The sequence below is a fragment of the Gopherus flavomarginatus genome, chromosome 4 (assembly GCF_025201925.1).
Source record: "Gopherus flavomarginatus isolate rGopFla2 chromosome 4, rGopFla2.mat.asm, whole genome shotgun sequence".
Lineage (NCBI taxonomy): Eukaryota > Metazoa > Chordata > Testudines > Testudinidae > Gopherus > Gopherus flavomarginatus.
The window spans coordinates 47,917,187-47,943,278 of record NC_066620.1 but is presented as its reverse complement, the minus strand read 5'-3'; the positions used below and the strand labels follow the sequence as shown (position 1 = coordinate 47,943,278).

At 43.6% G+C, this 26,092-nt stretch overlaps 1 pseudogene; it reads right to left on the bottom strand.

The window, feature by feature from the left end:
- Positions 1 to 3,481: 3,481 nt before the first annotated feature.
- LOC127049827 (spermatogenesis-associated protein 7 homolog) overlaps positions 3,482 to 26,092 on the bottom strand; it is a 131,209-nt pseudogene continuing 108,598 nt past the window's right edge.

Genomic DNA, 26,092 nt, shown 5'->3' with positions numbered 1-26,092 from the left:
GAGTTGAGACAGCTACTGCTGCCCCAAGCTCTCTCTGTCTCTCTCCATCAGTGTCCCCACCCTGCTCTACATGGAGAAGAGGTAAGCAGGGTGCAGGAGCAGGGGAGAGGAGGAAACCCTGACATAGCCCCTCTCCCCCGCACAGCAAGCAGGAGGCTCCCAGAAGCAGCTCCAAGGCAGAGGGCAGGAGCAGCACATGCCAGTGGGTGGAGGGACAGCTGAACTGCTGGCAATTGATAGCCTGCTGGGCAGCTGCTGCACAGGAAATTTAGAGGAGCAAGGAGCTGACGGGGGTGGGAGGCTGCTGGTCCACCTGGATTCTAAACCCCCACCAGCTAGCTGCAAGAGACTGCTATTCCTGCAAGCAGTGGACAGAGCAGGTAGCTACCAGCTAAACAATGTTATAAGGCAGCATTGCACAAATTTAAACGAGTGTGTTCTGTAACTGATCGGCAACATAACAATGAAACACTGATAACAGGGATGACTTTAAGTGAGGAGTTACTGTACTGTTTAGTTGAAGAGGCTTGCACGTGTTGCCTTGTTGATTTTTCCTTGGAGGACATTCTTGATAGAATTGAATGTGCACCAATGTGCTTTCTTTCTTCGCAAGAGTTCAGCTTCCTGATCGTGGTGCATGTTAATTCCTTGGCCCAAATAGACATATCACTCAACTTCTTCTATTTCTTCTCCCTTCACTGTTTTTTGGGCTATTGGCAAGGTATCAGATCGTATAAATTTCATTTTGAAGCAGTTAATTTTCAGTACAATTTGGCTGCCTTTTGTGTTGAGTTCTCGCAGCATTTTCTGTAGTTTGATAGTATTTTTGGCAATCAATACAATATAGTCTGCGAATCCAAGATGGTTAAACTGCTTTCTGTTGATATTGATTCCACCCTTCCAATTCATCTGCCTCATTACCATTTTGAGGCAGGCTGTGAAGAGTTTCGGTGAAACCATGTCGCCTTGTTTCACACCATTCTTAACTGGGATGGGGAGTATCAAATAAGGTTGTATCTGTTGTGCCGTCAATTTGCTTCCTTTAAGAGTTTGATATAGTTTGTGTCAATGCCCTGCTCTGCAAGAGTATTCAAGACTATATTGACCTCTATGCTGTCCAATGCTTTTTCATAGTCGACACAGGCAACACATAAAGGGAATGTAGTGAAAATATGGTCCATGTGCTGAAATTCCTTCGAAAACCTGCCTGTTCTCTGGGCTGTTGCTCATCCAGACTCTGTGAGAGTTGGTTTGTTATTATTTTGGTGAACAGCTTGTAGACATGTGACAGCAGGCATATTGGACGATAGTTCTTTAGATCTTCATGAGCACTTCTTCTACAGTAGAATGGTGTTGGACTCCTTCCAGTTAGATGGTATCTTCTGCATTTCTAAGTAATGGCTAAATTTCTGAGCAAGGGTTTCCCAGAGGTCTTGGCCTCCAGCTCTTATCATTTTGACTTCTAAGTTCATCTTTACCTGAGGCTATTAATAGAATTTACTGTAAATATAACAAAGTTAAATGGACAAAGGATGACGTACAAGTGGATGATTAAGTCCACAGTAGAATGCCTACAAGCCTAGCTGCATTTCAGTAAAAATGGGAATTCCACCTTTTTCATCATAATGCACTTGAGTTTGGGATAAATCATCCAAATAAACTCTACATTAAAAAAATGTATTCACCACTTCAAAAGGCCTTAGTGGGCTCAATCTAGCAGCCCACTGCAATGCAGTGGAACATATAAAGGGTCACATCAGCTGAATCAATTAAAATCAGTAATTGTCCAGCTGAATAGAAATGACTTTTCCCAAAGCAGTGCTGATCATGTTTCCCTATCCAAGCCATGCATTAGAAAATTCAGATAGGCTATGACACTAATATTAACACTGTAAGACTGTAACTTGTGTAATATATACAGATTTAATTTTTTCTTTGTATCTTCTACTTTTTACAGTCTCTCTTCTTCAGTTAATGATCTGAGTTGGAAGAAAAAAATTGATCTTTCAAGAGCTTTATTAACTAAACAAACAGTATAATTTTGCTCTAAGCTAAACTGGTGTTAATGGTTCATTTTTTCAGTTATTATGAAGGTACTAGTATTGACAGCATAATAAAGGTTGAGCATTAGACTCAAATAAGGATTCAACGTCTTTTATGTATGGAAAACACAGCATTATCCTATCTGCTCAAACTTACAGGACTTTCCTTTTGAGCACAGAATTAATTTTCTGAGAATTACAAGAAAATAAATAAATTAGTTAAATTAATTGAAAACTGGGACCCTTAAGAAATTTAGCATTTGTATCACTCTTTTCTACGTCCCAAATGATCTTAACACAAACTCTTCAAATGTTTTATATAATTAAAATTAATTGAAAACTTGTGCGTAGGCTATATTGCAAGAAATTAGGTTGCAATTAAGCTATGTTAATGATTTTTTAATCTAATTGTTATATAGATTACACACTGGGTCAGTTCAACTGGTCAGGTAACTTTTAATTGGGACCATTATGACATCAGATGGAATTTCACCAATCCCACCCCCGTTTTTCTAAAGTTAAGCTTCATGCAATAGTTCTATGAGGGGTAATGACTCTGTGGATGAAGGAGACTGGACATGAGTTGAGTGCTCATTGGTAGATTAGTTGGCCCAATTTCACAGCTCTTTGAAGGTTCCATGCTAGCACACTAGCTTGGGTATCAATGCCTGAAAGGATCCCGATGGCACTGCTGCCTTAGCTCTACTGTGCATCCAGGCATCCCCTGCAGGGAAACTGAGGTGCATAGGAGGAGTCTTTAAATTTCACAGACATTGAGACCTGCAGACTGTGCTTTACTCATCCCCTTTTCACACAGCATGACTCTCAGTAATACCGCTCTCTAAAGCAACAAGTCAATTGCAAATTAAGAGAGAGATTCACCAGTACACTTTATCGGCTTTGTGTTGTTCTAGTGATGCCAATTAGCATTAAGTTTAAATGGCCAATTCGTCCTGGCTACTTTAGGCTGTTCTGGTACACCACCAAATCTGACCTTAACAGTTAAAATTAAAATAAAATGATTAAAGATTGACACAGCATATCTTCTAATAATTAGAAATATCATAGTAGCATTTTCTTTTGAGTCCTTGTTTGGTGATCATGTGTGAAATTTTCAGTAACTAAAAATTAACAAAGCTCATACAAAATGTACATTAAGATGAAGTTATGGTTGTGAGTATATATCAGTAATGTAAGGGTAAAGAAGATTATAGGAGTGTTATAATTTTTCCCAACCCATCTTGACTTTGTGGTGACGACACGAGGGAGATGAGTTCGGAAAACAGTCTTTTAAGAAAATCAGTTTTAGCTGAACGGGGGTCACAAAAACTAAAACATTTATTGTCCTACAGTTATTGCATGGTGTCACTACAGGGAAGAGTTAAGGTTGTATTAACTGTGTATTTTCATTTCTTAACCTGTGTGTACTACTTTTTAAATGTAACTTTAATGCTGAATTTCCTGGATTTATGGTACTTAGTTTTGGGAAAATTTAAAGCATTCCTGTAATGTGTTTTAGTGGTATGGACTCTCTACCTTAACTCCGTCTAAACTGAAATTTTTTTGTATGATAAAATTTTCAAAGGCTCCCAAATTGCTTAGGAGCTTAAGTGTCTGGAAACAAATGGGACATGATCTCCTGAGTTGTTTAGGTGATTTTGAACATTTTACCCTCAGTTCTTAATTTCTGATCTATCTATAACCAGGGGTGTGGCACATAAAACAAGAAGAATTCCTAGAGTGAATTCCTGGTAAGATGGTTGTATAAATTAAGGCAACTTTGTGAGCCAGGGCTGATAAATAATCAGTGAAAGCACACTTGTCTTTAGCACTCCATTTTGATTTATGAAAGTCTCCATACAAATGCTGCCATTGGCATTCCAGTATTGTTCTGTGCACAGTAACCTGACTATTACAACAGTGATATTAAACCATTTTATATTCTGTTGCAGAGAATGCATTGGCTGGATTTTTCCTTTTTGTGCAAGGCTCACAGTACAATTCATGCTAATATAGGTCTAGTTTGTCTCCTGAAGTGTCAGGAAATGGGAAAAAAAATCAATGTGACTTGATAGTAGTAGGCTACAAACATGTTTTAAAGGTGCTTGTATCACTATGCTGTATGCCAATGTAGCTGATGGAACGGTCTAGTTGATAAGTGCGGTTCAGCTCATCCTTCAGGTCTTGAAATAGTCTTCTCATTTTTACCTAGTAATGAAAGAAAAAAGTACAAAACTGAGATTTGTTTGGTTGCTGCTCATTTGTAGGATTATTACCAAGGATGAATGTTTTGAGTTAGATTCTAGTACTTTGGATTTTTAAAGTTCACTAGGCTGCTCTACTCTGATTTCTTTGCAACCTATTCGACACCATTGATTTCAATGGGATTCCAAACTAGAAAAGCACTGATGTAAGCAGAGTCAGAATGAGCTCTACCCTGACATCTGATGGAAAGAATTTCAGAGAGTGTATTTGCATAGGCACGCCTACCACATCCCAGGCTGCCAAGCTGTGGGACCGCTTTGTGACAGAAATGACTCAACCTCAGTTGGGTGGTACTTGCTAGACAAGGGACATGGGTTCCAAAACCCAGTGAATTGAGAGAGGCTGGGGACAGGTATCTGTGCCTGGTGGTGCAGTCTCCTTGTGGAGCCAGAAGCACCAGTTCCACCCCCTCCTCTCTCCACTGTGGAATGTCAGAGTTGATTTTTTTATTCCCTCAAGAATCTAGATACAGATTACTGAGCTGAACTCACTTTGGGCTAATGGTGCACTAGCATTGGGGCTCCCCTACTAAGAGCTGAGATCACTAAGAGCTGAAATTACTGAGTACTGTGCTAACTAGTGGGGGAGCCTGAAGCTATACTGTGGAACAGAGCAGTTGGCGGAGTGGAGCAGTTTGTGGGGATGGCTGGAGCGGATCATGGGACAGCTGGTGGAGCAGAGCGGCTGGCAGAGTGGAGTAGCTGTGGGATGGGTGAAGCGGCCCACAGAGCGAGCGGAGCCGAGCAGTTTGCAGGGAGAACTGGAGCAGCTCATGGAGCAGAGCAGCTGGTGGAGCGGAGCAGTTTGTGAGGATGGCTGGAGGAGCAGAGAGGAGCGGCTGGTAAAGCGGAGCAGTTCATGGAGAAGGCGGAAGCAGAACCCACGGAGAGGCAGGGCAGTTGGCCTTGGACCACGTAAGGTGCCCCTTTCTACCCAGGCTGCGGGGAGGGACCTCTACAGATAAACTCTCCAACTCTGGAGTGGCACTGACCAGAGACTTTTGGGTTGTTGGACTTTGGGGTGATTGGACTTAAAACCCTAAGGGGAAAAAGGACATTGCCAAACGTACTTGGAGGTGGGTTTGTTTATGGTTTGTGTTATAACCCTGTTTGTGGTGTTTCTCCAATGGGATGCCGCATTGATTCCTTCCTTTATTAAAAAGATTTTGCTACACTCAGACTCCGTGCTTGCGAGAGGGGAAGTATTGCCTCCTAGAGGCGCCCAGGGGGGTGTGGTATGTAAGTGTCCCAGATCACTGGGTCGGGGCTCGAGCCGGTTATGCATTGTGTTACTGAAACGGAACCCCTGGATACTGAACCCGGCCCTTGTTGCTGCCAACTCAGAGGGGCAGAAGGGTTACACTAAGAACCCTCTGTCACAAAACCTCCATAGGTTTACATGTACTCCAAGAGCAATGTGTCAGTGATCACACTGTAAAGGCACTCAAGGCTAGCTCAGTGGACCTCTTTTGAGATACTCAAGCACTAAGTCACCAGGGTAATACTGGACAACCGCATAAAGAAAAGGAGATGAAGTTGTTGCATATAGGAATGAAGAAACCCTTGATGTACAGTAAGGACCTGACCTGTTCCCATTGAAATCAACAGAAGATTTGTCATGGGACTGAGCAATAGTGAAGTAATTAGGTTTTGCCATGATTAGTGAGTTGACTTATCATAAGAACGGCCATAGTGGGTCAAAACCAATGGTCCATCTAGCCCAGTATTTGGTCTTCTGACAAGGCCAATGCTCTCAGCTTTTGGAATTTAGTGGCTAGGAACACCCAGAGCTTGGGGTTGCATGCCAGACCATCCTTAGTAATAGCCTATCTTCCATTACCTTATTTAATTCCTTTTTGAACACCTTTGTAGTTTTGGACTTCAACATCTCTTGCCAATGAGCATAGATTGACTGTTCACTGTGTGAAGAAGTATTTCTTTTCATTTGATTTAAACCAGCTGCCTATTAATTTCATTAGGTGACCCCTGGTTCTTGCATTACGTGAAGGAATAAATAACTCTTCCTTATTCACTTTCTCCACTTATCATGATTTCTCAACATTTGCCATGACAGCTACAGTCGACCTAGCAACTCAGATCATTCATGTCCAACAGTGCACATATCTAGCTCTCAACTGAATTAAACACATTTACCAAACCTCATCCTGTGCTGCTTTTTGAAGCACTAGTATTCAAAAAGAACATGGGACTGCCCTGTTGTGTACACCACTGCAGCAGTTAATGCTAGCTATACATCACACTGTTCACAAGAATTTACTAGTCCTGTAAGGATTTTTCTTGAGAAGAGGAAAAAATGCCTTAACACCATCCATGTTGTTGCTTTTTCTGGTTCTCTCTGTTGTCTGCTGCTGGTATTGATTGCACACAATTGTGTCACATGTTAAGGAGAAAATGTTAATAACGTATTAGGTGGAGCTACTATCTATATCCAAAACCTAAGCAGATTCACACAAGTACGTTGGAATATAATTCCACATAGTCCTACAATTCTTAGAAGAAGATCAGAGAGAGAAGTAGAACATGTGTACTAAACTGGATTTTCTTTGCATCATGAATTACAAATGTGCTCATTTTACAAATGAAAACTTGGCAGACTAAGGTAAATGTGCCCTGTCCTGAAGAAAAACATTGGCCCTTGGTGTAGATTACAGCTCTTCACTATAGATTTTCCCCTGTGACTAGTTCTGCCTGGCTGCTTCATGTTCCTGTTCATTAGGATTTAGGCCAACTTGAGCCTTGTAATGGCTTTAATTCCCATCACCACTATGAAGGAAAACATGGCCTACCTAGCAACAGCCTAATTAAGCAAGACATACTGAGGCTTTCAATCCTCTGTGGAGAGTTCAGTTGCTCAAAACATTTTTAAAACTTTCTGGCAATGCTGATAAGTATTTATTTGGTTGTCTTCTATAAAATTTGGATTACAATATAATCTCAACCATGATAGTACTTCAGTTGAATTTATAAACCCATGGTAAATTCCTGGATTTGCATCAAAATGGAACTGTTAAGACTGCGGTTCCAAAGATGGTATGGTCATATATAAAACTTTTCAATTTGTAATGTGCTCAGAAACTGAACAGCACTTTGAAAAGCTAGAGGGTAGCTTTAAAACAATTCAGCGTCCTCAAATATATTTGCACTGATTTGTCTTCTTTGAATGCCTGACAAATCAGTCTATATTCATAATTCAAGCTTTCAGATGTTTATGTAAATGCTTCTGAGATTGATCTGTGTGCTGCAAAATCCGCAGCCCTCAATGTTCTCCTTTCCATTTCCCATTTTACAAATTAAATAGAAAAATGACAGATTAGTGAGAGTCTGTTTTCAATATTCCATACTGTCTTTTGAGAGTTGTGAGTTCCTTGAGGGGAGCCACTTAGAGTAGGTATGGAACACCGATGTAAATGCTTCTAATAACATTGCTGAAAAGACAAAAGGCAATCCATCCAGACCAGATTAACATGTTCTACATTTTGAGTTTCATTGTCCTACATCTTTTAGAGGCATATGAGACAGAATTGGTTTTTTTCCATTAATTTGCACTGAAATAAGTATTTGTTTTTATTCTTTCAGCCTTGTGCTAAGTAACTCTCAATACACTGTGCTACTACTGATTTTTAAAAGTATGAATGGCCTGGATTTATTATATAATTGAGAAATAACCTATCAGTAGTTTTGTACAGCAGTGATCAATTAGGGTCCTCAATTCTTCTGAGGAAGTCAAAAAGAAATGTAAGCAAAACACAAGAAGTAATTCTACCACTCTATTCAGCACTCATAAGACCCCAACTGGAGTATTGTGGTGAGTTATGGACACCACACTTTGGCAATGAAGTGGACAAAATAGAGGAAGTGACGAGGAGAGCAACAAAAATGATTCAAGGTCTAGAAAACGTGACCTATGAGGAAAATTTGAAAAAATTGGGTTTGTTTAGTCTGGAGAGGAGAATACTCCCATGGAGGCAACACTCCAGGGGTCACTGGGGCGCTCCTCCCTATGGGTATTGCTAGGGGGAAAACTTCTGGTGCATGTGGCGAGCATGCACACCTACTGTGGAATAGACATGAGCAACACATTTCGAAGAACACCAGTTATGGAAAAGGTAACTGTCTTTTCCCCTCTATTCAGCATTGATGAGTCCTCATCTGGAGTACTGTGTCCAGTTTTGGGCCCCAACTACAAGGAGGAATTGGAAAAATTGGAAAGAGTCCAGCGGAGGGCAACGAAAATGATTAGGGGGCTGGAGCACATGACTTACGAGGAGAGGCTGAGGGAACTGGGATTTTTTAGTCTGCAGAAGAGAAGAATGAGGGAGAATTTGATAGCTGCTTTCAACTACCTGAAAGAGGGTTCCAAAGAGGATGGATCTAGATTGTTCTCAGTGGCACCACATGACAGAACAAGGAGTAATAGTCTCAAGTTGCAGTGGGGGACATTTAGGTTGGATAGTAGTAAAAACTTTTTCACTAGGAGGGTGGTGAAGCACTGGAATGGGTTACCTAGGGAGGTGGTAGAATATCCATCCTTAGATGTTTTTAAGGTCAGGCTTGACAAAGCCCTGGCAGAGATGACTTAGTTGGGAATTGGTCCTTCTTTAGGCAGGGGATTGGAATAGATGACTTCTTGAGGTCCCCTCCAACCATGATATTCTAGGATTTCCCATTTATGTGTGTGCAACTGTTTGTTCCTTCATAAATGGAGTACTTGGCATTTGTCCTTATGGAATTTCATCCTATTTACTTCAGATTATTTCTCTAGTTTGTTCAGATCATTTTGAATTTTAATCCTAACTTCCAAAGCACTTGCAAACTGTGATGCCCCAGGGCCAGGGCAGCAAAGCACAATGGTCAGAGTCTATTGAGCAGCCCTTAGTGCAGGGCAGTTAGGCCTATTGACCAGAGTCTATCAAGGATGGAGTGCCCACCGAGGGGTGCAGCGGTCCTGGTACAGAGGCCCAGACCCACCCGACTGCACGAGGCCCCCAACCTAACAGTGGCATAGCATCCTGCCACTGATTCAGCCAGGTGTCCTACCAAAAGACGCTGAGTTTTCCCAGGTGGGAGGTACCACTCTGTCACCTTCCCTGGGTCACTTCTTACTGGTCTCTGTGTTGGTCTCCCATAAGCCTTCGGAGTCTCCCTGGACAGCTGGGCTGGCCACCTGCTCTGACTCCTCCAATTGCCTGAGTTCAATCGGGCCCAGCGAGGCTCTGATTCCCGGTGCAGTCAGGGGCTGTGGCTGACCTACTACAGAAGCTTCCCAGACAGGTCCTTCCCCTGCACCTGCCATCCCAGAATGAGCTGGGCTTCCTCCCTTTATACTACTAGAGCATTTAGAGCATTCCCAGTCCTGCGGGACTTCTGCTGTCAATAATATGTGCCTAACACTGTCTGGGCTAGTGCAGGGTCAGCAGATCCTGTCACACAACCCCTCTCAGCTTGGCATCATCTACATAATTTATAAGCGAATTCTCTATGCCATTATCTAAATTATTGATGAAGATATTGAACAGAATTGGACCCAGAACTGATCCAGCTTGACTATGAACGGATAACTACTCTCTGGGAATGGTTTTCCAACTAGGTATACAGCCACCTTACAGTAGCTCCATCTAGGTTCTGTTTCCCTAGTTTGTTTATGAGAAGATCATGCAAGATAGTACCAAAAGCCTTACTCAAGTCAAGATATACCACATCTACTGCTTCCCCGCATCCACAAGGCTGTCAAAGAAAGCTATGAGGTTGGTTTGATGTGATTTGTTCTTGACAATTCCATGCTGACTATTGATTATCACCTTATTATCTTCTAGCTGTTTGCAAATTAGTTCCCCCATTATCTTTCTGGGTACTAAAGTTAAGCTGACTGGCCTGTGATTCCCTGGGTTGTCCTTACTTCCCTTTTTATAGACAGACACTATATTTTCCCCTTTCCAGTCTTCTGGAATCGCTCCCATCTTCCATGACTTTTCAAAGATAACCAAAGACATGCTCCAACATGTTCTGGAGGGTAGTCACAAACAAGTCCCCCAGAGACAAAAGGCTGGCCAGTGGCTTAGCCAGGTGTTAATGAGCTCAAATGGACCACTACCTGTGTAAGTGGCCAATCTTTGGCAGAAGAGAGGTATGGGGGAAAACATCTACATGTTGACAATGAAGTAGTTTGTTTCCTGGCCAGACATCAGCTGGAGATGATACTTGAGCAAGAGACAGGGCTATAAGAGGAGAGGGCCGATGTCTCAAATCATCTCTCCTTTGCTCTCTGTCCTTGGCATCATCCACACCTGAAGAATAAAGGAAGTAGCACTGGACTGGGGGAGAGATCCTAACTGAACAAGGTTCACTCAGTAAGACTGCTGGAACATGTGGTGAGAGAGAGAGGGAGAGATCTTTGCTTTGTATTCATTTATCTTGTTAAAAGGTAAAACATAATGAATTCCTAACTTATTTCTTTGTAACCAATTCTGATTTAGATGCCTCATTACTTATAGTAATTTAAAATCTATCTTTCAGTTGTCACTACATTTGTTTTGTTGTTTTATCTAAGACAGTGTGTTTGGACTGAAGTATTTGGGAAGCTACCTAATCAAAATGTTTAGGATTTCTTCACAAGAAAACCCCAGCAGTTCTCTCCTCCTTATGATTTGCTGGGGACGAGAGGGTTTAATATACTTGCTTTTCACAACTGCTGAGCTGGGGAATTTGGAGAAATAAGTTTCTCACTTCAGTTGGACATGATTGGCAGTCTGTGCATAGGAGGCCCCAAACTGCACACTCTGGCAGATCAAAGCAAGTTCAATATAATGCGGTTTCACCTATAACACAGTAAGATTTTTTGGCTCCCAAGGACAGCGTTATATCGGGGTAGAGGTGTACTATTTTTGCTTTCACCATCTCATTCATTTATATCTTTTAGCTCATTAAAAGGAGACTCAGTGACTTGGTATCTTTCTTTTTATTCAGCGCCTTTCATCTACAAGCCTCCCAAAGAGATTTGCACCCCACTATTCAGACTGCATAGCCCAGGCTCACTTCAATCAGCAACAAAATGCAGCCAGTGCTGGGATGAAATATAATAGCCATTTAACAGAGTACAGGAGTGCAATGCAATAGCGTGGTGTGGGAAGTGAAAAGTTCTCCCGTATCAAGTTGAAACTGCAGAGTGAGTTTAAGTAAGCCAAATGTAACTACTTGTGGCAGAAGACTGTCCTCATGGCATTTTCTAACCAGAGAATAACCACAGCATGTTGATGAAAGAATTGCAGGACATTCTGTGATTGTTCTGGGGGAACCAATTTTAACTGTCTATCAGCACCAATATGCTTTCTATCTACACTAGAACGGCAACACAGCTAGCAGCAAGAATTCCTTTAAGGAGGTGTAATTGTAACTGCTGGCAGTGCTTGTGAACCACTGCAAGCACTTTTTTTGTGCACAGACACATGGTTTCTTACCAAGCATGGCAGATGTTTGCAATTCCAAAATTCTCTAGTGTAATCAGATTTTTCTGTGCTATCCTATGACCGACTTTTGTCCACTGCAACCTTATAAGTTATGGGATATGTGCTAAATGCATCTGTGATCCAGCATAATAAGTGAGCAAGAGAAAGACTGATTTGAAGATGCGTCAACAGGTTAGATTCCTTCTAGTAAGTGGACCCATCAATAGGTTATTCTTACAGACTAGTAAGGAGCCCTACTCATAGCACTATTCCATATTTAAATAGTGCCTTTCATCATATAGGCATTCATATACCAAGCTGATCAGTGCTATTTTAAATATATACAGTGACAGATTCCAGAGAATCAGAAAGTGCTCTGCAAATGTAGAGTCTGATCCTACAACCTTTACTCAACTTGCAGGGCATTACTTGCATGAACTCATGTGGAGAGAAGGGTTGCAGGATTGGGCCCGCAGCCCACTGAAGTCAATGGGAAAACTGACTGCAACAGTAATTGAATGGCACAGAGGGATCACTATGTCCACCACCAAAATGCATGAAATAAGGCAAGTTTAACAGTATATAGCAGAGCTCTACCCTAGGTCAGGACAGGCAGTAAAGAACAGTGTATCCAAACAAAACCTCAAAGAGAATACAAGTAAGCAAAATGTAATCACTCAAGCTAGAATTTGACTAGGAAAGCACGGATAATGCTTCTGCTCTTACAGAGAATTACCATGGTATTGTTAATGGGCATAAAAGATCCCTGTTTTTAAGTCTCATCCTGAAGCTGCATCCTCCTGCAGAAAAGTATCATGCTGGGGCCATTGCTTCTGTGTTGACTCCAAGAGAAGAGTTCCATTTACTGGCTCACTTGCAGAATTTTCTGTAAGTCAAAAAACAATACAGAATTCTATCTAGAAAGTGCAACAGATTAACAGTTGGACCCTGTTTTAGTTTCACAGCAGGAATATTTTGATATTTACTGCTACCTGTCTTAAAATAGCTCTGAATGCCACATCTAGTAACAGCATATAAGAAAACCAAATTGTTGTTACCTTGGATTTAAACAATACCAGTACATGATGCTGAAAATGTTTGCTGTAAATGCTTATAAGTTTTGATGATTAAGCTGGTAATTAATGCTTTCACATATCTCAAGTTACGCTGGCCTGCAGCTATTCCTCCTTATATTGTGATCCCATTTGATCTGCCAATCTAAGTAGGGGAGGGGTTAGTACTGGGATAGGGGAAAATACCTAACCAGAGAACATCTAGGAGACAGTATTGAGGGATTCAGTACAGGCATTCTTTCTTCTGCTTCAGTACTGAACCAATGAGCCAGCATAGTGTTAGCACTGTGCTTCTAGCCTGACCATCTTTTGGATATAAGGTACTAAAACTATGGTCCTGACCACTTATGACTATTAAAATCCGATAGTGCTTTCTGCAGGATGTTGAATGTCCTACACAAATTCCAGATCTAGTAATTACTTTCTGCCTAGTTAAATGGCTCCCTGCTAGATGAGGCATAATATTCTTCACTTCCTATCCTAAAATGTTTAATAACATTGCTAAGTGCTGTTTAACAGCTGCTGTGCTTCATCCCCCAGGCTAGCTGGAGTGGTGTCTGGGTACCGTTGGCTGAAAGAGCACTTCAGGATCAGCTGAAATTAAAGGCATTCCATAAATGTCAGATATTGCTACACTGTCTTCTAAATCTATTTATCTTTTGGTTTCTATGACAAATTTCCAGGAAAGAAGTTACTTGGAATGAGCTGTTTTGCAGAAGAAGAGCCACCAGGGCCGCCCCCCAGCCCCTCCCCACAGCTGCTGTTATTTACCAGCCATTTCACAAAATGATATGCTGTATTTACTAACATATTGCAGCAGCTAGCTTAGGGCTACTTGATATCAGTCAGCTCTGTGTTCTTCGGGAACCAGGGCACAGTATGCAGCCTGTCTGATTCATGAAAGATACCCTCCGACCAGCCTCTGCTTAAACCAAAACCTATCAGAGAAAAGACTTGCAGAGAGCAGTGAAGGGCGGTGGGAGACACACCTGGACCCCTCCTGACAAGGGTGACAAGATTAAGACATCTCTATTAGCATACAGAATGAAGAAGAAAGACAACTCCCCTAGCCTTATCTGCATGAAAGATGGGACAGGGAGACATCTCAATTTGCATACAGAATAGAGAACAGAGAACCGCCCTGAACTCTAGGACCAGAAAAAGCAGGGAAGCACTGCATCATGGGAATCTCTGCTCCAGATGCTAATGAACCTACACCTGCACACACCCAGCTCAGCAATTATCAGACCAATTCTAGTAATAAATCCTTGATTTGTATCTAAAATACTGAGGCAGCCTAGTTGCACTATGAGATCCCTGGAAGAAAACATCACCCATAGCCAAGAGTGATCAGCTCCTATTGTCTAGCCTAAAGAAAATCCTTGAGCCATCAGCTTACCTATACACAAACCTAGTGTTCTCCCTTCAACCATTGTATTTTCTCTACTAAAATCCCTACTCACCCTCCAGTCAGTGTTCTGATGCTTAGATTCAAACTATGCATCAGTTCCACTGGGACTCCATATTCTCCCTCATTCACTCTACAGCAACACTTCTTTTACCTAAGCTAAAGATCCCTGCAGCGCCCAAAATACTGTGGGGTTTGCTCATCAAGTAGGTTACTGCCAGTACAATTGTGATGCGAGAGTGGGGATAGGGACGTGCTGAATCTAGGACGCATAAGGGTAACAGCTTGCAAGTGCTGCTTGACCCAATCCATGGAGCCCAGGGGCATATAAGGAGATACAGCTTGAAAGTGCTGCTTCCTCGAGCCAGTGAGTCCAAGGACAAATAAGAGGTCAGCTTGACAGTGCTGATTGACCCGGTCTGCTCAGACTTGCTCTGTTAATGTATATGTGGGTGTTCATCAGGTTCTGGGGCTGGAAGAACCCTGCCCTAGGGAACCTAGGTCCTGCAGGATAGCTCCACTGGGAGGGAACTTGCCGAAGGGAGAAGTAGAGTGCCATAGAAAAACACAAGTGACACAAGCAGTACATTGACAGAATTACAGAACACCTCAGACCTCCCTCCCAGAAGAGTAACCCAAATAAATGAGTCTACCCCAAAGTAACGGGCAAATCTGGTAACATAAGAGTGACATTTTCCACCTTGTTGAATTCCTAGAAGCCTTTTTAGGTCCTAACATGAGAAGATACATTTTTTTAAAGAAAATTTCCCATGGAAATTATGGCTTCTTGAATTGAATCTGAGCATGGAACAGATTTTGAGAATGATCTTCTGCATCACTAATGTACTTCTAAGGGTTAATGGACGCCCAAATTTATTTTTTGATCGGGGGAAAGGTAAGCAGCCCTTAAGACAGTAATCTCCAATCAGGATGATCCTTACTGCAGAAAATGGAGACAATATCTCTCCATAAAAGGCTGTCAGAAAACTCCTGGATTCCTTAATGTTAAAGATAAAAGGCTGCCATAAAGCCTAAGGAAATATTTATGTATGTCCAGGGCTGGATAGGTGCAAATAGTTTGGAATTATGTGTTCCTCATGCAAGAACATTAACTCCAAATGCAAACAAAATTGCTCCTCGAAGTATTTGGCTGAGCCTGGGATGAAAGTGGTGTCAGGGTGGAGACTAGTGAAGGGACTGAACTCCACCAGAGAGAGTACTCCCCCTTGTGCCTCCACTTGCCACTGATAAATACATAGTCTATATAAATCAGCCACTTTGGGTGTTTTATTTTAACACTTCTTAAATATTATAACTTCCTGTGGCTCCAGTGTTTGTCCTTCCTTCACTTTCCTTCCCAGAGTACCTTGTAGTGTATCGTTCCCTGTGTCATTCTACACACTTTCCCTCCCTCCTCCCTCCCAGCTTTCCCATTCTCCTCTTTCTTTTCTAACCTATCTGTTCAAATTCTCATCTCCCCAATATCCACGCAAGCACATAATCTCCTTCCCTAACTTGGCTATGATTCTGCTCTATCTTGCCTCTTCTCCAGAGATTGAGAGGAGGCTACTGCTGCTGCAGATGCTTGTCTCCTCATATAATATGGCTCCACGCACCACATTGGTGGCTGCTGCAGTTGTACTGGGGATTAGCTCCGCAGATCAGTACTCCCACTCCCAGTGGTTCCTCACCTGCCATCACTTCTGCTCTCAGACCCACATTACTCCAAGGACTACAGCATTGTCTTCAAAACACAGCCCTTAAGTCGCGTCATGATCTGTGCTACCCTATTCCAAGGGCAAGTGTTGCAGTCCAACTGTCCCACCATTTCCTCAGTTGTGACTGCAACCAACTGTCCAGCCACTTCTCTGTGGCCCTTGCACCCTCTTCACCCTTGCCTCAGCCTGCAAACCCCAGCAACCACCCAGCTCCCCTGGTCCTTGCTAGCAGCACTGCTCTGTCCAGGGTGATAGCTTCTTTCTGCCTGCCAGGCACCCAGTTCTCCCTCCGTGAGCTCCAGGGAGTAGCTGATCCTGCTCTGCCCTGCAGCTCTTCTTAAATAGGCCTGCTGTGCCCAGATTGGCTGTTCCTTGCAGCTCCTATTGCACACTACTGTGGGGTGGATGCTCTATCACACCTAGTAAATAAGAGGAAAAGCTTCAAGCCAAATTGAGTGGCACATGAGGCTCAGCACAGGCAAGTTAAAAGAACAATGGGCAAGGCCACTCAATTCACCTTAGCTCCCTGGTGATGCACACATAGCAAGGTCCATAGTAGGTACTGTTTCTATGTTTAGGTCTGAGGAACTGTGCTGTACATTCAGCTGCCATCAGGAATAGAGAGATCAACACTGACTTTGGAGAGTATCATGGTCGGCTCTAGGTTTTTTGCTGCCCCAAGCAAAAAAATTTTTGACTGTCCCCCACCCCAGCCCTGGGCTCTCCCCACCCCCACCTGCACTCCCTGCCACCCCAGCCCTGGGTCACTGGTAACTCACTCCCAGGGCGGGTCATTTAGCAGGAATTTTGGATGTGCACAAAACACAGACAGGATTGGGTCCCATATGGTTACAGAACTGCAGTAAAGTGGAACAATTTTCAGCTTGTGTGATTTGAGGATATCTGGATGCATATTATAAGACTGTCCTACATAAAAGAAGAAAAGTTGATTTTGTTCCACTCTTTCTTTCTATGGGGAGTTTGCCAGTGCAATATCACTGTCATCCTTTTAAACAAATAAAACAACAACAAAAAAGGCAATGGCTATTGAAAATAGCTATTCCAGTCCTAATAACCACTGGGAAGCATTTCTTGCTCAATTTTATCCTACTTTTTCTACAGCAAGTTACAGTGGATCAGTATATTTGATTTGGGAGAAATGAAGTAACAGTTGCCCAAACTGAGCTTGAGCACTCCTGAATTTTTAGGGTGTTCAAATCTGGAAGGCAGGTGCTAGAATCCCTTTCTGAATATAGCTAAATCTGAAAAGAAGGAGTCAATTTCTGCGTCCATAGCTCAGAACTGGCAATCCTCTACGTGCCTGGTACTGTATCTAAAGCTGCCAAGGTCCTCTAGTAGATTCTCCTCTTTATTATGTTTCATTTTAAATTCTAGTGGGATCCACGTACCTCCCTTGCTAGGCTTCAGATAGAGAGGTGCACTGTCCATTTAGCCCACCCAATTCTTTCTTTAGGGGCTGCAAAGTGAGGTCACACCATTATCCCTAATCCAGCCTGGGGATGTCTTCTGAAGGGAATATCTGGGCCAAAGCCTTCTACTCCTTGGGCATACTTGTTCCCCGTTCTAAGGTTACCTACCATACGTTCGTATTTTCATGGATATGTCCGGCTTTTTGGGTTTTAAATAGCCGTCCGGGAGGAATTTGTAAAACTCTCAAAAGGTCCAGGATTTTCCTCCCAAACATGGCACAGTTGACAGGGTGGCCCGGCCAATTGAGCCACTCACATCGGGGCCTCCAGCAGCCAGAACCCCTCCCCTGCGCCTCCCCTGCAGCCTCAGTGCACCGTGCCAGCAGCACTCTGGGGGGACGAGGCTGCGCACTCCACAGAGGAGTGCAGCAGTGTGTCTGCGGTAGCGTGTCTGGCTCCACACGCAGCACGGTAACGGGGTTAGGGGGCTGGAGGAGGGGCATGGGATCCCAGGGGGCAGTCAAGGGACAGGGAGCAGGTGGGGCTGGATGGGTCGGGGGTTATGGGGGTGCTGTCAGGGGACTGGGGTGTGGATAGGGATCAGGGCAGTCAGGGGACCGGGGTGGAGTCCTAGGGGGGCAGTTATGGTGGGGGTATTTCAGGAGGGAGAAGTCAAGAACAAGGAGAAGAGAGGTTTAGATAGGGGGTGGGGGTTCAAGGGGGCGATTAGAGGCAGGGGTCCCGGGAGAGGGCGATCAGGGGACAAGGAGCAGGGGGGGTTGGATGGGTTGGGGATTCTGAGGGGGGAAGTCAGGGGGCAGGAAGTGGGAGGGAGTGGATAGGAGACAAGGCTAACCCTCCAGCCCCTCCCCCGGTGGAGTGTCCTCTTTTTTGAATGTTAAAATATGGTATCCTACTATTCACAGTGCCACTCCATTCTTGCACTGAACTCTCCATTCACAGCAAGCTGCAGGATGAGGTCTCAACTACCTCCCTCCTCCCCATCCCTTTCCTATTGATAGCTGCCAAGAGAATGCTGGGAAATGTAGTTCTTTCCCTCCTTTATAGCAGGGGTCTCAAAGACATGGCCCGCGAGGTTATTTTCTGTGTCCTGCGAGGTCCTTGCAGTCCCACCCCCCGCCCTCATCCAGCATTTAGCTATAGCAGCTCTGGCCCGACGCGCACCCAGGGCAGGACCTCTTCCTCCCTGCCTGCCTGCCCTGCCCCTGCGCCGCTCCAGGAAGCGGACAGAACCTGCGGGAGAAGAGGCATGGGTGTGTGTGTTGCTGTTGCTTGATTCCCTGTTCCTGGCCAATGGGAGATGCTGGGGGCAGTGCCTGAAGCAACAGCAATACACACTCCCCGTGCCCCTGCTCCCCTATGTTCCAGCCACTTCATGGAGTGGTGCGGGGACAGGGTGGGCAAGCAGGCAGGGAACCTGCCCTGCCCCCCGTGTGCGCCGGGCCAGAGCCCGCCCCCCGAACCTCTTCTGCAGTCGACCCCCCTACCCTGACCCCCTGCCACACCCCTCCTGTACCCCAACCCACTGCCCTGAGCACCCTGCCATACCCTGCACCATGACCCCCTACCCTGAACCCTCTGCTGCACCCTGCACCCCTCCTGTACTTCTATCCCCTGCCCTGATCCCCTGCTGCACTCCTTATCCCTCCTGCACCCCACACCCCAACTCCCTGCCCTGAGCCCCTACCACACCCCACATCCCTCCTGCTCCCCCTGGGGGCAGGGAGGGGATGGAGTTGGGATGGGGATTTTGGGGAAGGGGTTGGAATGGGGGCAGGGAAGGGGTGGGAAGAGGCGGGGCAGGGGCAGGGGTTCATGGAAGAGGTGGAGTGGGGGCAGGACCAAGGGCTGTGGGGGACGGGAGATGTCAGTAATGCGGCCCTTGGGCCAATGTACTAGTCCTCATGTGGCCCTTGTGGTCATCTGAGTTTGAGACCCCTGATCTAGTAGATCATCCAGACCCTGCCAATGCAGGATTCTTCTATAAAGAGCTGATAGGGACAATGCACTAAAGTCTCAAAGTATTTGGGCTTCCATCACCTCCCTTTTGTGTGGGTGGAGAGTAAGGGAAACTATTCTCCATCTTACCTTGTCAGCAAGTTTCTGACAATCAGAATACATTTCTCATTTATTTAACCTAATCCTTATTTATACCTCTTTGTACCCTTCTATATGATACCCCTCCCTTCTCAGTGCTTACACTTTTCAAACTCATCTAGATGATCTTGCTGTTCCCCAGCAATCACTGCTTAGCCAACCTCAGTTATAGCTGGCATTTAAAAAACTCTCCCTTATAAATCAATTCCTCCTCTGCTCTAATCATTGTTGTTGTTTTCTGAATTCACTCTAGTTAGTTAATAATTTTGACAGGAATATGCCCAGACCTCAACTTTTTAGTCCAGGGAACAGTACAGTAAATTCTTGGGTAACAAATACAGTGCAGTGGCATAGAATAAAAAAATCCACTACCACTTAAGGATCCTATCTTTAGAAGTGCTGAGTGCCTCCCGTGAGGAATAAAGCCCCCTCCAACTCCCACTGGAGTTGAGGGTGCACAGTATCACAACATATGGCATTCAGGATTGGGTAGGATTAGAGCTTAAGCAATATACACTCAGCATTGTCTAGTCAAGACTAAATTACAGATCCTTTCAATTTAATGCATCCCTTCAGAAAGTTCCTTTGTCTATGAAATTAACCTAGAATTCACTAACTTCAGCTTTGACTGTTCTTCAATAGATTTTCCCCTGCCTACTGACTGTCACTCAGACTAATGTCTAAACTGCTACCAAAAACACCCATTCTAGCTGAACTGAGGCACTTCAAAAGACATAAAATCATGTTTTGCATTCCAATTACTTTGTAATTATCTAGATTGTTATTTAATCTTCACGCAAGGCACATGGTTTAACTCCCACATAACCTACTGCTTAAGAGAGTATACCAGACAGCACTCCTACACTATGGAAACAAGTAAGCAAAGACAGCCCTACAGTTTTAAAGGGCATTTCATGCCAATTCCTCAAAAACTGATTCTACCTGAATCTATTGCAGCAGTGTGACTTTTAAACAGCAATGTCCTAAGCCTTACCCAATTAACTCCTGTTGATCATTAAACCCTAGGAAATTCCCTGTATTAAGGTCTTAGTCATTATAAATCACACATTGTTGGTTTGTGTGACACTCAGTTTAGCTCTGTTGTGTATATATATTCTTATAACATACCCAGTATTTCTGAAGAATGAATGCCCGGTGCACCAATAATAAATACTGTTAATTTATATGTGTCTTTCCTCCTTTCATCTAAAAAGATGTCAAAGCACAGTACATAAATACACAAAGTCATATGGAAAAGGGCTCCCTACACCCTGAACTAAAAGGGACTTTGAGGGTGTGTTGGTCAAGGATACAGTGACTAATCTCTTCTCCTGTGAAAGGAACCATGAAGTCTTAGTTGTCTACTCAGAAGAGAAAGAAACTCAATTTTTAAATTTCTCACCCAAGGGAACCCCATGCAGTGAGCTGTATAAATACCCTGTTATATTTTAGTACTTTGTGCCTAGCACAACAGGGCCCTATTCATTGACTGGCAAAGCTCCAGATGCTACCAGAATGCAAATAATAATACATATATATCAATGATGGAAAGACACAGCAGTCAGCCAGTCTGACTCTGCTAAGCATTTAGGACCTGGGCATCCTGCCCACTAATGCAAGTGCAGAGACACAGATCAGAGGAGGTGGGCCTAGGGGAACGTGGTCTCTTTGACATTCTCCCTTTTCATTCCCCCCCCCACACACCTCTCCCAGCCCCTCTATATAGTTACTGGCTCTCTGAATGAGCATGTGGTGTGCTACATGCAGTGCCCCTCTCACATTGTATTCATGGGGCTCACTGGTGGAAATTAACAGTACAAGGTGCAAGACAATAGTGAATCAGACCCTTAGTGAGCATGCTGGTAGCTTACAGAAGGAAATCCAATTACTCATCCAGAATAATGCTTCAACAAGCAACAGATTTGAGTCTCATTGGAAAGCTGTTTCTTTCAGGGGCAGAGAATTGAATACTAAAATATTTAACATTTGTGAGAAAGTTTCTAATGCAAATGTTTCAGTGGCGTAATGTGAGCAACATGGTCCTGGGTCAGATATATGCATGAAGGAAAACAAAAAAAAGCTGAAGTTAGTGTCCAGCAGTACTGCCAATGAGAAGGACCCAGAACTTTGATTTCCATAAAGGTAAGTACCACAAGCTAGTGCAAGGGAAGCAAGTGACAGCTACTTTTCTCTAAATGTGCCATTCACCAGTTTCGTAAGGATCCAGGTATTTTGGGGGGGTCCCAGGCCACACACCCTACGGCCCTCCAGCCCAAGTTTTAGTCAGGGGTATGCAGTACAAGTCATGGACAGGTCACTGGCTGTGAATTTTTGTTTACTGCCCGTGACCTGTCCATGACTTCCACTAAAAGTACCCATGACTAAAATGTAGCCTCAATAATAGTTCACTGAAGGGTGGTGTGTAAGGTGTCCATCAAGAGCCAGAAGCCAATTGGTTGTCAAAATCATTGTGAAATGTATGTACCGATAATATTTAAGGAGGTATGTATCTATACTGAAAATTATGTTCTTAAGGTCTTGGAGTTAAGGCAGGTCACCAGGAGCTGTCATACCTTGGAGATGATCCTTTCAGGCCTGAAGTAACAGACACCTATCTCCCTGTCTGGCTGTTCGTGTACTGTATGCCTCACAATGTATGACTATCTGCATACTGAACCAGCTGCCAAATAAGGCACAGCGAAATCTACAGGATGGAACAAACAGAGGGAGGGAGGTACCCTCTTTATGAATAAAGACAAATGACTGATCTGATACATCATGGAGTGCAGAGTGACATACTAAATCCTTCACCAAGGGAGCAAGCTGATGGGATGCTTGTCTTGTGAAAGGAGGGTCATAGGCAGCCTGGTTGTATAGTGCTGCAAGGATTTTGGATGAGCAATACTTTACATGACATGAGAACATCTTGTTAATTAAATCTAGGCTCTCAAATGCCTGTTATGATTTTATTTTATATGTAACCATTTGTTTCCAGTCCTTCTGCTTGCTACAACTTGAGTCTCTCCGCTATGTTTTGCCAAATAAACTTAGAATTGATTTCACTATGTGCTGAGCAGAGGTGTGTGTATTGTTTCTTTGAAGCAGTGAATCTGAATACTGCAAGTGTCCAGTAGACCAGGTGCTGGACAATCCAGGGAGGCACTCAGAGGGATTGAGGTGTGCCAACAGCTAACCTGCAGAGTAACAGCAGGACCTGCATGGCTTACAGGGACATGCTTGTGTTGCTTGGGGCCTGTGAAGTGAGACAGGCACTGAACTCATTCCCAGAAGAAACTACATAGGTGCCTATGCCAGGGGAGGGGTTCCTGTTCATGGATGATTTGCCAATCTAGGCACCTCCCTGCGGCCTTGACTTAGATACCTATCTGTGAGAAAGGGGCTGGGCTTAGCGCATTAGATGCTCCCAGTGTCTAGCTTAGACAGGGAGCCATCTAGCAGGCTGGCTTTATGGACCATAGTCTAAAGCGCTCCCTCCCTCCTTGCATTATATAGACCAGTAGCTCTCAATCTTTCCAGACTACTGTACCCCTTTCAGGAGTCTGATTTGTCTTCAGTACCCCCAAATTTCACTTCACTGAAAAACTACTGGTACAAAATCAGATAAAAAAATACAAGCGTCACAGCACATTCTTTCTGAAAAATTGCTGACTTTCTCATTTTTACCATATAATCATAAAATAAATCAACTGGAATATAAACATTGTACTTACATTTCAGTGTGTAGTATAGAGCAGTATAAACAAGTCACCATCTGTATGAAATTTTAGTTTGTACTGACTTCACTAGTGCCTTTTATGTAGCCTGTTGTAAACCTAGGCAAATATCTAGACGAGCTGATGTACCCACAAAGGACCTCTGTGTACCCCCAGGGGTACATGTGCCTTGGTTGAGAACCACTGGTATGGAGGGGTGGGGGCTTAGCCACCTAGGTCGGCTTTGTGGATCATCGTGTTGTTCCTGTGATTCTTCTGGGTGTCTAAAAGTTCAGCGCTGTCAGGCTCAGGATTGCAATGCCTCAGTCTCTTCATGGATCCCACTCTAAGTGACTTGGCGAAGTTCACACGGGCAGTCTGTGTCACAGAAGAGACTTGAACCCAGTCTCCCAAATCCTAGGCGAGCACTCTAACCACTGGATCATCCTTCCTCCTTTTTTTTTAACTGTCCTAAGTGGTTATCAACTAACTTTATGATCCAGTATGGGTCAGTCCTAGAGCTGGACAAACCATTTCCAGAGAACAAGGTATTACTTTAAACCCCTCTTTCTGTTTGTGAGTTATCCAGAAGGAGGCTTCATGCTTTTCAGATTAGCTCATTATTTGACACGATTTGTGTGAGTGCATTGCTACATATGTGTAGCTCACAAACTCTTTGTCAGGGCTTTCGCTTAAAATGTTTCCTCTGAGTAATTTGCTGTTTGCAGTGACTGGTTTCCTGTTCTATTATTTATTTGAGTGGGATAATGTGGGCTAGTGGCTAGTGCACTGGAGTGCGATGCAGGAGCCCAGGGTTCTATTCATGACTTGGCCACTAGACTGCTCATTGACCTTCAGTAAGTCACATCACCCCTTCCGTGTCTCAGTTTCCCCATCTGTAAAACAGGGGATTGATCCTTACCTCCCTGGTAAAGCACCTGGAGCTCTACGGATGAAGAGCACTACAGAAGAACTAGATGGTGTGTTATTGGTGCCTGGGAGCCACCGCCAAAGGTCAGAACCCCATTTTGCTAGACACTGTATAAATATAGAACAAACAGGCTGTTCCTGTCCCACAGACACTACCCATGCTGACTGCTATCCGACTGGATGACTCCAAAACCCACAAAACCTTCAAGATGGCTGCCAAACACTTTCAGCATGGATGCATAGTCATAGCTCTTTTACATTTTTTTGCAAATGAAAATTTGCTTAGAAATACCGAGGGTGTGAAAACAAAAGGTATTACCTATAGCATCCAGACAGATCTGCTGTTCTTGTCTGAATTAATGTTCATGATGCTTTGCAGTGTTTACTTGGCTTCACTCAGCCTGCATTTTGGTCCACAACATGCTGCAGGGAATGGCTTTTGAAGCTGAGGGAACTTCAAAGTTTGTTGCTGAGCTTTGAAGTTCATCCTTCTATCAACCCACTTTCAAAACTAGGGCTACAAATCCTCCCTTGCTTTGTCTGCTACAGCAACGGCAGAAACAGCAGAAATCTGTAGAGACAAACACTTATTGCACAGAGGCCCTGTGCAATTTAACCAATCTGACCATTAAGTACTTTATCAAAAGCTTTTGGGAAGCCACACTAGAAATGTACATACAAGCATGTAGGAAAAATCCTTTTCTTGCTAGCTTTAGCTATAACACACCCTGTGGCTGTTGCCTTTTGTCAGAACAGGGATTCTTCTCTCCTTGCCACCTCACCTCTTTTCATTTAAATTCCGTAGGAGTCAGAATGGCATAAATTGTTGTTGCACGCTGATATTAAACCACTTCTGCTGCTCTGGGTGACAGAGTATTTAATAATAGATATTTTTGCTCACCTCATCAAGGTCATGCCTTCTACTTCTAATGTGCATTTGAAATATATCTTCTATTGCCCTTAGAAAGAGAAGAAAAAAAAAAGATCAGCACACAAAAAGACCACTCAAAAGACAATAAATTTTCAAATAAAAAATACCAATTGGTCCATCTTTCAAATCTTTATAGATACATCCCAACTTCTCACTTTTACTCTAGATCCCTATTTTTCTACCAAAGGTATAATCATATTTTTTTAACGTCACAAGTATCTGAAAATTAAAAAAAAAATCTAATGCCCTTCATTCTAAAGTACACACATCAATTAGTGAGAGTTCTGTCTGAGATGAAATACAGGCAGATAACAGTAGGGATCTCCCTTCATGCTTTTAATTTCAATCCCTATATATTCCTTTCTTCCACCTTTAATGGAGGCTCTGTCTATGGTACCAATATAACACTCAATTACAACATGGTGGCCCCCTTATCACACTTGTATTGCAGGTGGGATCTAAGTCCCAGTAAGCCACTTCAGACTCTCCTGCTATGTCCCAACCACACCACAAATTGTAACTGTGGGGCCAAGGGATTATTGCACCCTTTGTCCCAGCCATTTCTGGACAGATCAGAACCTGACAGCAAGACCTACGAAATTATGAGTTAGAGTTATCAGCAAGGTGTCCACCCAACAACTGAATCCACGGAGGAAGGCTCCTTGGACAAAGTGAACTGATAAAACATAGCTCAGGTAAAGAGATTATAAAAAGCGGAGGTCAAGGCAGTTCTAATGGGGTAGGAACTGACCTGGGGTTGTGTAAATCTAAACAGGGGACTTACAGCTGTTTCTTTTCTGAAAATCTCTCAACAACTTGACAACACCTTTCTAGAGACCTCTGAGAACCTACACAATGGTAGCGCAGTAGGGGTGAATCTATCATGCATCAGTTGTTTTTGCTCATGGCTGAGACACAGAGCTCAAAGAGGAGACCCTCCTCCTCAAAGAGGAAGAATGAACCAGCTCAGACCTTGTAATTGTCATGGGTCACAGCATTCTT